Here is a 13,844-nt window from a genome sequence, read left to right on the forward strand (position 1 = left end):
TTAAGACCACTGCACCACAAAAGAAGAACATTTTCACAGGACACAGTGGAAAGGGACCGCAAAGGAGAGTCATGACCTGAAGAAGGATGGGGCTGCTTTCTGTGGGATACAGTGAAGGAGCCAGTGCTTTCACTGGTGATCCGGATTTGTCTCTGAGTCTTTCAGCTGATCCCAGTCTCTTGGGTGAGGGGGATTCTCCTTGGTAATGGAGATAATGGGGCAGAAGCAGGTATACTCTACATGGCTATAGAAGGAAGATAGCCCCAGAGAGAGATATAATAACTTTGGGAGGGAGTAGATGGAAAATATGGCAACTGGCATTTAAAGGGTGATGGGAAAACATGAGGATGTTGGCATGTGGAGTACAGTTCCACGTACCTGTGCTAATTCCAGCTCTGATGTAAGCTAGCCATTAGCTATTCCTTGTTCTTATCACATGACTAGCCTGTATTTTTTTTGAATCATATATTTCTTTGATGCCATTCCTTATGCCACTAAATACAATATAAGTACTTATTTGTAATGCATTACATACTGTTCATATATACCATGTGACTTAATTGCTTTTTTGAGTGATCTTCAACTTCACTTCTTCAAAGACCATGGTATTTCCTGACTCACACTTCTAATACTGTTGCTGCTGCTGCTGCTGGTGATGATAATGGTGGTGATGGTGATGCTGCTGCTGATGGTGATAGTGATGGTGATGATGATAACTTGCAAAACACTATACTAGGCACTAGGGGTGTAAAGATGGAAACTGATAAAATCTGTGCTCTAGAAGTCTAATGGAGGGTTGCTAAGACACATGCACAAATAAGCATGTCACAAGGAAGAATATGATAGAGATAAAGGAAAGCCAGTCAAAGTTTTATGAAAATTTTGAGAACGGTAAGATCAGTTTAACCTAAGAAATTATAAAGGAACAATGAAAACTTTCCCACGCATCCTCTCCTTCTCACCTCTTCTCACCCCCACCAGCACCTACCACAAACTGTAAGATGATGTACTCACTTCTTCCCAGGGTTTGAACCGTTTCTGATTCAATAATCAGTCCCTTCTTATTGATCAGAATCAGGTTTAAATAGTATTTCCACTTGTTGCTTCATCTACCCTAGGAAGGAATAATTTGATCAACAAGGCAAGTCAAGAATTACATTAATTATTAATGTGTATTATATTATTAATTAAACTTACAATTTATTATCAGACTAGTTACATGATTTTGGGTGAGGCTTTCAGCAGATCTCCAGATAGCCCTTACTATTTGATCTTGATTATATTTCCAGCTTTGTCATCTGCTTGCAGAATTCAGCATCTAAATTGTACATGTATAGCCTATATCAGATTGCATGCCATCTTGGGAAAGGGGGAGGGGAGGAAAGGTGAAAAAATTTAGAACTCAAAATCTTATAAAAGTGAATGTTGAAAACTAAAAACAAATAAATTTTTAAAAAGAGAATCAAAAAAATAAAAAGTTGTACACCACACATGGTCATACTTCTATACACAATCCTACTTTCTCTCTTTTGTACATTGATATATTCACATCTGTTGACATTTATATTCATACTAAAAAAGAAAAAATATAAAAAAAGAACTCATCATCTATGGTCTCCTACAGGACTGGTGATTTATAATAAAATAACAATGCAATATGGCTTCCGTTTCTCCTTCCTCTAATCTTCATTTAAATTTTTTCCACTGAATTCCCCAACCCTCGCCCAACTCTGGATGCAGGGGTTTCATGAATATATGTATGTGTGTATGTATGTAATGTGTGTATATATGTATGCATATGTATATATGATATATAATGCTGCTGCACCACTACTGAGGCAGCTAGGTGGTATAGTGCATAGAGTGCTGAACCTAAAGTCAGGAAAACTCATCTTCAGATCTGGCCTCAGATGCTTACTAGCTGTGTGACACTGGACAAGTCACTTAACCCTGTCTGCCTCAGTTTCCTTGTCTGTAAAATTGAGCTGGAGAAGGAAGTGGCAAACCATTCCAGTATCTTTGCCAAGAAAACTCCAAATGGGGTCATGAAGAGTTGGATAATGCCTGAAAATGACTGAACAACACACCACTACTTTAATCTAATTTGTTCTTTTGTTAATAAGGTATACTTTTTCATTGCCATGTTTCAGCTATGAATCACATCCATTCACCAAGTCTGCTGATACTTCATTTTTGTATGGTAATGGCCCTAGAATCTCAAAAGGCTTTGCCAGAGAAATGCAAAGTTTGTCAAATACACAAACTAGAAATACTGAGTTCAATTGTGATGGTAGGCCATGTTTGTCATCTGAGTATTAGCCTAATTAAATTCAAGTGGCTTGTCATCTGCATGGCCCCTAGGATAGACAGATAGAGATAGATACAGAGGATAGGAACTAGATCTTTGATGTCACTGATATAGAAAAATCCCAGGTGAGGAAACTCCCTGTACTAATGCAGGTGGGTATCTTCTCTCAACTTAAAGTCTTTAAGAGTTGCCTAGAGAACTGAGAGAGTTTTGGTGACTTGTGTTCAGGGTCATAGAGCTGGTGCATGTCCAAGAAGGACTTGACCATGGTCTTCCTGACTTTGAGGCCAGTTTTCTATCCACTACTCCATGATGACCCTAGATATAGCGATATCTCTCTAGAGGAAGAAGTTCCCAAGGACAAAATTCTGATAACACAGAGATAAATTATTCCAATGAAGAAGAAAAGGAGGAATCTTGCTACAGTAATTTGACATAGTGGCAACAGGACTTCATTGTCCCAACTCAACTTTATTGATCAACTCAAATTTTTAAATTTAAAAAACAGAAGATGGAAGCAAAGTCATGTGTGTGTATACATAACCCGTGTGTGTGTGTGTGTGTGTATGTATTACAGCAACTCATAAAACTGACAATTTAGGAATAGTAAGATAGAGATTTGTTTCATTAGGTAGGATACTCACACCAATAAAATTGTTGTAAAGTTGTGCAATGTTAGAGTCAAATCCAAACAACTCTCATCTATGCCCCTAAGGCTGAACATCCTTCCTTTTGATTTTTAAATTCCTCCCTCCTTTAAACCTGCTGAAACTGAAATGCTTAGATATCTATGACTCTTGCCATTTGTTATCTCCCAGGGTCTCTGTCATGGCAATTTGCCTCTCCTCATTTATCATCCTTAGTATTCATTTGAGAATTGGAAGGGCAGGGTGGGATGAAGGGTTTCCTAAGGAAAACTCCTTTATGGACTTTCCCTTCTTTTTTTAGGGTACTATTTGCCCAAGTATTTTAAATCTGCAGTTAGATTTGTTGCCAAGGCCTTAATGCAAACAATAGCTATATTTATCTATTACCTGCCAGAAAGTTATCTTCCAGTCCAAACTTAGAGCTAAATTGTGTATCTTCCTTTTTCTCTCTTCTCATGGATGGTCAGATGTTGACTGCTTGTGTTTCCTACCACTTTGCTCATCTATGTTCTTTAATATACCACTGACTAGATATATAACATGTCTCAAATGCTTCCAAATGATCAAAGGACTGATGAAGCTGAGTTACTATGAAAATATATGATTTATTATTAAAAATTAATAACACTCTGGTGAATAGACTGAAACATGACTAGCATTAGACTTGTCTCTTAAAAATGGTGTTAAATGAGCTAAATAATTCAAGAGTTGTGTTTTGAGATTGGTTAAAAAAAAAGCTGAGGGACCTATAAAGCCAAGAAGACAACATGGTGCACAGTGAATAAATTTGGATTCAAGTCCTGTCTCTGACACATACTAGCTAAGTGACCAAATAACACTTACCTTTTGTTGCTCCAGGCAAATTTCTAAGAACTATAAATTATAGATGAATTGCTGATCTGCATTGGATGACAGAATTTTTATGCTGTGAGTTCCATACTCCAATGATAATGCAGGTGTGTACAACACACAGGCACACACACACCCACCACAACTATGAAGTTAAACCTTGATTAACAAAATGTTAACAAGTAGCATTTAGTAAGGTTATTTTGTTTTACTACATTGTAAGAATACTCTAAGAAGGCAGAAAAAAAATTTGTAAGTATTCAAAAGGGCTTTTAAAAAGACACTATGAAAATGTGGAAAACCTCTCCTTATGAGGTAAAGTTTTGGCATGAAATAAAACTGGATAAGATAATTTAAAAGAACAGCCAGCAGCTAATTCTTAGCTTAGACTAAGATAAACACTACAGTGCCTTTGTCTGGGTATCAATTCTAAGATTGACATTCAATATATCAATGAGGGAGATAAGTATATCAATGACAGTTAATTGAGTCAGAACAAGGAAAGATTTTGAAGAATCTCAAAGGGATATAATAAAATTAAATAGCTAAGAAATAGAACTTATTGAACTTAGCCATTTTTTTCTGTGTACCACTAGTTATTTTGTAGACTTAAGGTAGTAGCAAGTGAGGTACTGATGAACCTCTACATTTTTCAATCAATATACGAGTATTGCTCAAGAGCTTCCTATGTGCCTAGAAAGGTGCCAAGCAAGCTCTAACTTTAATATATGCAAATTGTTGTTTTTGTTATTATTGATTCTGTGAAGACACCATCACTATCAATTCATGTTTTAGTTTTAAAACTGATGATAAAAATTATCATACTATTTTCTTCTCTTGTAACTTTTCCTATAATACATAAGCCACATGCACTCAAAAATTAGAAGCAAAAAGTATAAAATATGTAACTGACATTAATTAAATACATGTTTTACTCTGACATGATAATTTGAGCAAGTCAGGACACAAATCAGCCAGTGGTTCTCTTTTCTGAACAGAAATTGCTCCTCTATAATGTAAAATGCCAAGAGCCAGTTTCCATTTTGCTGTAAGATTGTAGCTACACAAGGTGCTATCTCCTGGAGTAAATAGGAATTCATTTACTAGTTGACAGTCCAATCAAAGACTTCATCTTTTCCTGAAGTAACCTGGTGTCTTAACTGCATTAAATGGCTGGTTTTGATATCACGGAGTACTTGGCATGTCTGACAAAAGAGCTGTATTCAAGTACTGCTCAAATGCCCCATCACAGCATAGACATGGCCCTAGGTTCTCATAGACTATTGTGGTGCTTTGGAACAGTATGATTATTTAGTTATATAGACTATACTTGTCCTTTGGAGCAGAACCTCTGGAAAATTCTATTGAGCTGAAAAGACTTTGGGCTTGTCATCAGACTGAATCTCTGTTGTCCTCACCTACCTATGTTTATGTTCAGAGAAGTTCATCAGCAGGCTACAAGGTTATGATTTGGGATAAGGAAAGTGTCACAGTGTATCAGAAAAAGGGAGTGTGGAAAAAGCATTAGTTGTGAAGTCAGAGGACCTGGGTTCAAATGCTGCCCCTATTATTTACTATCTGTGTAATCTTGGGTAAGTCATGTAACCTCCCTGGGCCTCAGTTTCCTAATCTGTAAAAGGAGGGAGTCTAACTCAATGGCTTCTAAGGTCTTTTCCAATTCTACATATATGACCTCAGAAACTACCTACAAAAAGGAGTAAAATTTGCATTGGTAGAGGGAGTACCAATATTAAATAACATTGCTTAACTTCTTTGGGCCTCAGTTTACTCATCTCTAAAAAGGAGGAGCTTGAATTAGATCATTTCCTAAGATCCTTCTCATTCTATGTCCTATGATCCAATAATCATATATAGTAGAACCTATGAATCATTTTGTTATTCTGGATGTTCCTGAATGTGTTGCCATGATTATGGGAGAGAAGCCAATGAGAGCCTGTCAAAGAAATGTGACTGTGTGGGCCACCCTCTGAAATGCTGCTGTCAGTGACTCAGAAAGGATGTTTGTAATCACTTCTTTAAAGTAGTATTTCTCCAGCTCCAATGAAAAGTAACACTTTTTATTTTCCTCCTCAACTGTTCTCCTATATAGCTACTATACTAACACTTCTTGGATAGTGACAGTTGCTGAGCTACTAATTTATAATAATTAAAATGAAGTCTGCAAGTAAAAATTGAAAAAATAGGAGTAACATTGGTTGTAAAAAGTCATAGAAATGTGTAATTATATCTATATCTAAATAAACTATTTATCTACATATTATCTATTTATCTCTAGGGGTATGCTGGTAAATGTTTAACAAGCAGATCTCTGGGGGAAAAAAGTACATGACACACTTTTAAATTTAATCTTCATCGTTAACATTTTCTCCATAATTTTCTTAAGTCTGGGCAATAAAACAATAAATCAAGCCCTGATTTGCAGCATTCGCCAAATTCTGAGGTGTAAATATTCACACTGAAAATTTAACAGTTAACTCCTATGAGCCATTGGAATCGACTCCAGTACATTCTTCTATCAATCATCTATCTATCTGTCTATCTGTCTGTCCATCCATCCATACATCCATCTATCTAAACAGCTATTCATGAGAGGTAGGTTGGGGTAGAGGATAGTGAGTTGGCCTTGGAGCCAGAAAGACCTGAGTTCAAGTCCCTTCTGGAAACATGCTGAATGTATGACCCAGTCAAGGTCACTTAACCTCTCAGTGATGGAGGCAATTCTCTAAGACTGTAAGTTACAGAGAAGATGCCAACCTCCATTGATAGAGGGAGTTTCCTTACCTGGGAGTTCTCTACAGCAACAAAATCATAGGCTTAGTTCCTATGTATGTATGTATACATAGTTCCTATGTGTCTATCATCTGTCTGTACATATATATGCATGCCCAGTTTACATTTGTAGATGTTGTCATTGTGTCCCTTTCCACTGTAAGCTAACAGGTTAAACACACTGATGTGGAGGCAACAGTTCTTTTCACTCTATGTATGGTTAGTCCTCTTTTCCTCAATTTCTTCTCTCTTACCCCTTTATTAGTATATGCACTTGTACTTTTAAAATCATAGTTCAGTAATATGTTGTACTTCACTGTTGCAGACAATAGTTTGTTCCCCCAACTCAAGTCCCGAGGTGGGCCATTGATCTCACAATCTGTGTCATGATGGTAATGATGATGGCAGGACCCCAAAACAGACATTCCAAAGTGTGGAAATCTTCATAAGAGGGTACCTGTTATCAAAGTGATTTTAAAGACTGGATATGTATAACTTACACCCAATAACAGTTATTCTTAGGTTAATTGCAAACTTTTATGTAGTACTTTAAGGTTTGCAAGGTGCTTTATAAGTTATCCCATTTGATTCTCCCAACAACCCTGTGAGATAGGTACTATTATTATTTCTATTTTACAGATGAGGAAACTGAGACTCAAGGAGTTTAAGCGATTTGCTCAGGGTCACAGAGCTAGTAAGTGTTTGAAGGATTTGAATTTAGGTCTTCCTGACTCATCTACAACTGCTGTTTAAAAAAGAAGAAGAAGAAGAAGAGAGAAAAAGAAGGTAGCTTCATCATCTATGAAGTTGAGTCCTACCTAGTATTTAACAAATAGACCTAATCTCCATGATGTCGTGGAAAGTAGGTATTAGGAACAGCCTGATGATCTAGGGAATCAAGGCAAAAGAAGGAAGAATGAAGCAATAACCATTAACAAAAACATTTTTTTCCCATCTGAACTCTACTCTTGCTTCCTCAGTTAGTTCAATCTGCTTTCTCCCTTTTCATGATGGCCAGTCAACATGATAATGACGTTCAAGTAACTTCTTATTGCAAAACTTGCTTTAAATATATATTAATAGTCAAAAACTTTTCTTGTTAATGAACTTGTTCAAAAATGAAGCTGATCAAAATCTTTCAATGGATAAATTGAAATATCCTAAATCATCTCCCAGGTCTTAAGATCATTAGTGTTTATCTGAACATATTTTATTACCTGGAAAACAGGCTTTTTGGAATATTAGAGAATCAAATTTTACAATAACAGAAATGTTTCATGTTCCTAATATGACTGCTGGGATGGGGGTGGGGGAGTGAATAATATGGTAATTATATTAAATAGAGTAAATAGGGTCTTTCCACAAAAGTTTTGTCAGGACCTCATACTTGGCTGGGCAGCTAAGTGGCACAGTGGACAGAGTTCCAGGCCTGGAGTCAGGTTCATCTTCCTGAGTTCAAATCTGACCTCAGATACTTACTAGCTCTGTGACCCTGGGCAAATCACTTAACCCTGTTTGCCTCAGTTCCCTCATCTGTAAAATGAGTTAGAGAAGGAAGTGGCAAACCATTCCAGTACCTTTGCCAAGAAAACCCCAAATGGATACACAAAGCATCCGACATGTCTGAACAGCAACAACAAAAGAATTCTATATCATAGTTACTGTATTTATTTAATGTTTTCCTAATAGACCATAAACACTGTGAGGGTAGGGACCTTGATTTACAAATTTCATATCTCCCCCAGATCCTGGTGCAGTACTCAGCACACAATAGGGATTTTAATAAATGTTTTGAACCAATGAAAGTTTGTCATTCTATTTAGCTCTTCAACTTAAAGATCCAATACTAAGAAGAAGTTTCTCTAGGCTTAAAAAAGATAAGAGTTTTGAGACTTTCCTCACCGTCATTAAGGGGATAAGACATATCTCATCATTATTACAATTTTCAAATATAATCAGAATTGTTAAAAGTATAAATATATTTTATAGAAGTATAAAGTACATACAGTTGATATAAGTATAAAGTTATAAAAATCTTCCAAATGGAAATAGAGTTAACAAAGGTTTTCCCTTTTTGAATTTTTACAAAAGTCAAAATTCCCAGGTTTTTAACACATATAGTATGTAATATACTAGGAGTATGGAGAAGTAAGTTCAACTACTGGAGTACATGATGTAATGGGCATGTAACCAGAAGCCTAGGTGAAAAAGTGCTTATATAAATGAGTATACAGAGTTGTATTCTTATGCATATATTGGTATCTCTGTAGAGAGAACTATGCTTCTGTTATCACACAGAATAATTTGTATGTGAGTTTAGAATTACCTGGATCGCTCCTTGGAGGAGCATCTGATGCTTCCCAGGTGATACTTCACCATATTTGAAATCACGAATGTGCGGTTGTTGAGGCAACATCTGTGCCAGCCACCTTTCTGCTTTCCCTACATTTGCTAGTAGGAAATCACTAGTTGTACAGTAGCATTTTTCTTTGTGACCCAGAAACCTACATATGCAATGCAATTCATGGTATTTTTAAAAGAAGATACAACTCCTATAAGATATCATCTGATTTAAGTAACGATATTTTTCCAGAGTAGGAATTATATACCTTAAAGAAAATGTCAAGTATATAATTACATCTTCAATATACAAATAAAAAAATCACTAATGAATTTTAATTGTCTTAATACCTTAAAGCACAGCCATCATGTAATGTATCTAGATGCTCTCTATGAACTGCCCTGACGACTCTTGCCAGCCACTTTGCATGTGAGTGCCAATGGGCAGAAGGGGGATAACGGAAGAAACAGTGGATTGCTAAATATAAATCTATTACCACTTCTGAAAGTGGAATTTAAAGCAGAGATCTCACTTAAGGTAATCTTCATTCATCTTCATTTATGGATAATACAATTATCCATATGTTATATAAATGTTATACATGTTTTGAGAAAAAAGGCATAAAGAGTTTGAATAACTTGCTCCAGGTAGCCTCCAAAACCCAGTTCTCCTGATCCCTATATTAGGATTCTGTTATGCCTCTTCTCATCTTTGGTCCTCAGTTTCCTCATCTATAATGTGAGACAATTGGATAGGTGATATCTTAAGTCCCCCTGTGCTAGAAAAGTCTATGACTTTCCCATAATGGGCACTCCATGAATGTTTACTGAATGAATTGGTTTTTATTTAACAGTAAAGTAATTGAGAGCTATCTTTACATACAGGTGCTACAAGTATTCATAGAACCTTTGAAAGAAAAATGTTGATATAATGTTGTGACTTATATTGAATATTTACTGCTTATATGTTTTGTTACATGTCACCTTTTCCCCATGCTTATGGAATCCTAACATTTTAAATTCTTGCAAATTATTCCAAATGGATATCCAATATACTGTTTCTCCCTTTATGCTGTATTTACAAATTGAGACCTCCTGCTTGCAAATTTAAATCTCAGCCTAAATGTGGATGCAGAAATTCACATTTACATAATCTATGCGCAATAGGACCAGGACATTCTTAAAACATTAGTCAGTTGGTCTACTGTGCTGGCTGCATTTTAATTTGTAATCTTTGTTTGGGAGGAATATGATTTTGATGGGTAACCAGATGCAGAGTAAGAAGCAGACAAGAAGAGACTTAACAAAGGGGCTTCTAAATCTGGATACTATAAATTCAAGTTTCCTAGGTTCAAGCCACCCACAGCCATCTGGAAATATATAAAATGTATTGTACTTTTTAAATGGAGAATGGAAATCAGGTAAATATTTTGAATTTGGTTATTTGTGAGACTTGAAATTTGTTATTTTATACTTGTACAAGTATAAGGCATAATTACTTAATTTTAAATATATTGAGTGATACATAGTCCTGAATTTTAAAATTAGTTATAGAAGGATTAAAAGGTTATAGCTCACCATTCATTGATTGGTTACTTTTGTTAAATTTATTGAGTGTATACATACTGCTTTATATTAAAAGCATTAAACAATTGATATACTCTGAGCATTGTACTCCAAAATATCAATATTTTCAATCACCTAACAGAATTGACTAAGTACTTAATATGTCCCAGGCACAGTGCTAAGCCCTATAGGTACAAAGAAAGGCAAAAGAAAAAAGAAAAAAAGTTCTTTCTGCCCTCAAGGCTCTTACTTTCTAATGAGGGAAATGCAAACAACTACGTACAGACAGGATTTATACATCATAAATGGTGACTAATCTCAGAAGAAATGTACTAGCAGTTGGGAGAAAAGGAAATGCCTTTTGGGATTTGAACTGAGTCTTGAAAGAAGTCAAGAGACAGAGGTAAGGGAAAAGTGCATGCTGGAAACGGGAGACAACTGGTGAAAAACCAGAGTTGGGATATTATGTGTCATGTACAAGGAACAGCAAATAGTGTAACTGTATCATAGAGTACAAAGAATGAAGCAGAATGGAAGAAGACTGGAAAGCTAAGGAGGGACCATGTTGAGAAGGGTCAACAGAATATTTTATATTTGAACCTAGAAGTAATAGGGAGCCACTGTAGTTTATTGAGCAGGGTAGAAACCTGGTTAGAACTGTACTTTAGGAAGGTCTCTTTGGCAGCTGAGTAGAGAATGTCTGGAGTGGGGAGATATTTGAGGTAGGGAGAAGAACCAGAAGGCTGTTCCACTAGACCAAGCATGAGGCAATGAGAGCCTGTGCCATGGTGGCAGCTGTGAGTGGAGAGAAGGGGATTTTTATGAGAGGTTTTGTGAAGATAAAAATGAAAAAACTTCGAAGTAGATTGGGTATATGAGGTGAGTACAAGTGAGGAACTGATGTGTCATCTCCATCTTCCCTATATTGTCCAAGTCTTCCCCCATGACTAGAAATGTACTTCGTTATCATCTCTACTTTACATAATATTTGTTTTACTTCAAGGCTCAGCTTGGATGCCACCTCCCTGAAGCCTTCCCTGATCTCCCAAGCTCAAAGACTTCTTCTACCTCAAATTTTCCTTAAAGAGTCTCTCTAGATTTCCTTTTTTTTTTTTTGTCTCAACATTCCCTTCTCGAGGACTTTCTATAGGGAAGAACAAAAGGGTAGCTAGATGGTTCGGTGGATAGATCACTAGTCTTGGAGTCAGGAAGACTCATCTTCCTGAGTTCATATCTCATCTCAGATACTTACTAGTTGTGTGACTCTGGGCAAGTCACATAACCCTGTTTGCCTCAGTTTCCTCATGTGTAAAATGAGCTGGAGAAGAAAATGATAAGCCACTCCAGCATCTTTGCCAAGAAAACCCCAAATTGGGTCACGGAGAATTGAACGCAACTGAAAATGACTAACCAGCAACAGGGAAGGACAAATGTGCACATATAAATATGTAAAATTTATTAAATAAATCCCAGCTTTGCTACTGCCTACGTTCATAAGCACCACACAGCTGCCCAAGTGATTTTCCTGCAGCATGTCTCTGACCATCTCATCTCTTACTCAATAAACTGTAGTGGTTCTGTATTATCTTTAGTACCAAATACAAACTGTTTGATTTAGTATTTACAACCTGGCTTCAGCCTAACTTCCTTGGTATTATACATTACTCCCTTTCACGCTTCTTATCTGTGAAACAAGAGATTTGGATTAGATGATGTCTAAGGTCTCCTGCAGCTCCAGTCTATGATCCTTAATGTTTGCTGAATTGAAAAGCTTGATTTACATTTAGCAATGTGACAAGTTAAATAGACATAATCCCCATTCTCAAAGAACTTTGATTCTAAAGTATACAAGGGGAATACAGAGTTGTGCATGATTGCTATTCACTACATACCAAGTGAAAACACCTAAGAATTATGAGGTAGAAAATATTTTTAAAAGTTTTATTGTGTACTGTTTGATTATGAAAGAAGGCAGTTATTTTCTTCGTAAGAGAGAGCTGACAAGCCTACCTATTTTGAAAATCATTTATTTGACCTTGCTATTCCCTACCTTATTTTTTGCCTTATTTTCACTGCCATGCACCCTTTTAAAAAATTTTTTTAAATTATGAACTTGAAAAATATCAACAAACATGAACATTTCCATATAACAAAGGATGACAGAAAAAGATACTTGTATATGAATTCAGGAGTTTTTGTTAAGTGAAGATTTTACAAATGATCTGAGGACATTGAAATATTTACCATGGATCTCTATTACTTGCAGCTTGGGGTGTGTGTGTGTGTGTGTGTGTGTGTGCACGCGCACGCGCATGCATGTGTATGTTTTGAAAATTTAAGCCATGTCTCTGAGCATCCTTATCCCAAGTCCCACTGATGAATCAGGTTTCTAAAGATTGGTTCTATCTTCCCTCCAAGTTATAAGGGTTATAAGGGTATCACTGAGGGGTCAGGGATGATTCTCTAATACTGTCAGCTTGAGCCCCTACCTGGGTGATTCCTCTTAAGATTATCAGCTAAGAATCAATTTATTCATCCAGCCTGGGCAAGTAACTTTTAGTAAGGGTTGTTTACTAAGCGAATACATTAAGAATAAATGGTACTAAAGATCCCCCCAAAAGTCTGTAATACAGTCTCCCACAAATACAATGTATAGTAAAGTGGGTCCTGGGGCAGCTAGGTGGCTCAGTGGATAAAGCACCGGCCCTGAAGTCAGGAGGACCTGAGTTCGAATCCGGCCTCAGACCAAACACTTGACACTTACTAGCTGTGTGACCATGGGCAAGTCACTTAACCTCTATGGCCAGAAAAGAAAAGAAAAAGAAAGTGGGTCCAAGTGCAGAGACTACATGTGGCAAAGGGCTCCTGGTTACTGAAATCCTTTTCTTTCATTTGTGGGGTGCTCAAGAAGGTCCTCTAAAGCATGGTGGATCTACATCTATCTATCCTTGGTTCCTGATGTAGATTCTACTGCCAGCTGGCTCAAGGATGCTGGCTAGGACACCAAAAGGAAAATGAGAAATTTGAAATTTTGAAGTGTACAAGGTCCTTTAGTCAAGGGAGGTGGGAGAAGGAAACCTGGCCAAGGACAAAACTAAGGTTTCTATTTTCCCCCTTTCCACCAGGAAGAGAGGGGGTTGCTAGAAACTTACACTTGCTCAAATTTCTGGAAATCAATCTCTTCTCAACTTGCTTGATAATTTATAGATGATTTCTGAGGCACAGGCAAATTCCTTGTCCTATTCAAACACAATTCTTGTGCTGCATCATTCCCGTTTAAAGGCCTTCAGCACTTTGTCTTAGGCCTATGGGCCAAGTTAATAAGTCAACAAGCAGTTACTAAA

At 36.7% G+C, this 13,844-nt stretch overlaps 1 protein-coding gene across 4 annotated transcripts in view; it reads left to right on the forward strand.

Annotated features, from left to right (window-relative positions):
• Positions 1 to 13,844, forward strand: part of LOC114031875 (nucleolar protein 4) — a 427,691-nt gene that overhangs the window by 24,575 nt on the left and 389,272 nt on the right. The window lies entirely within an intron of this gene.

Source organism: Vombatus ursinus, unplaced genomic scaffold, assembly GCF_900497805.2.
Source record: "Vombatus ursinus unplaced genomic scaffold, bare-nosed wombat genome assembly UNPS02015255.1, whole genome shotgun sequence".
NCBI classification, from domain to species: Eukaryota; Metazoa; Chordata; class Mammalia; order Diprotodontia; family Vombatidae; genus Vombatus; species Vombatus ursinus.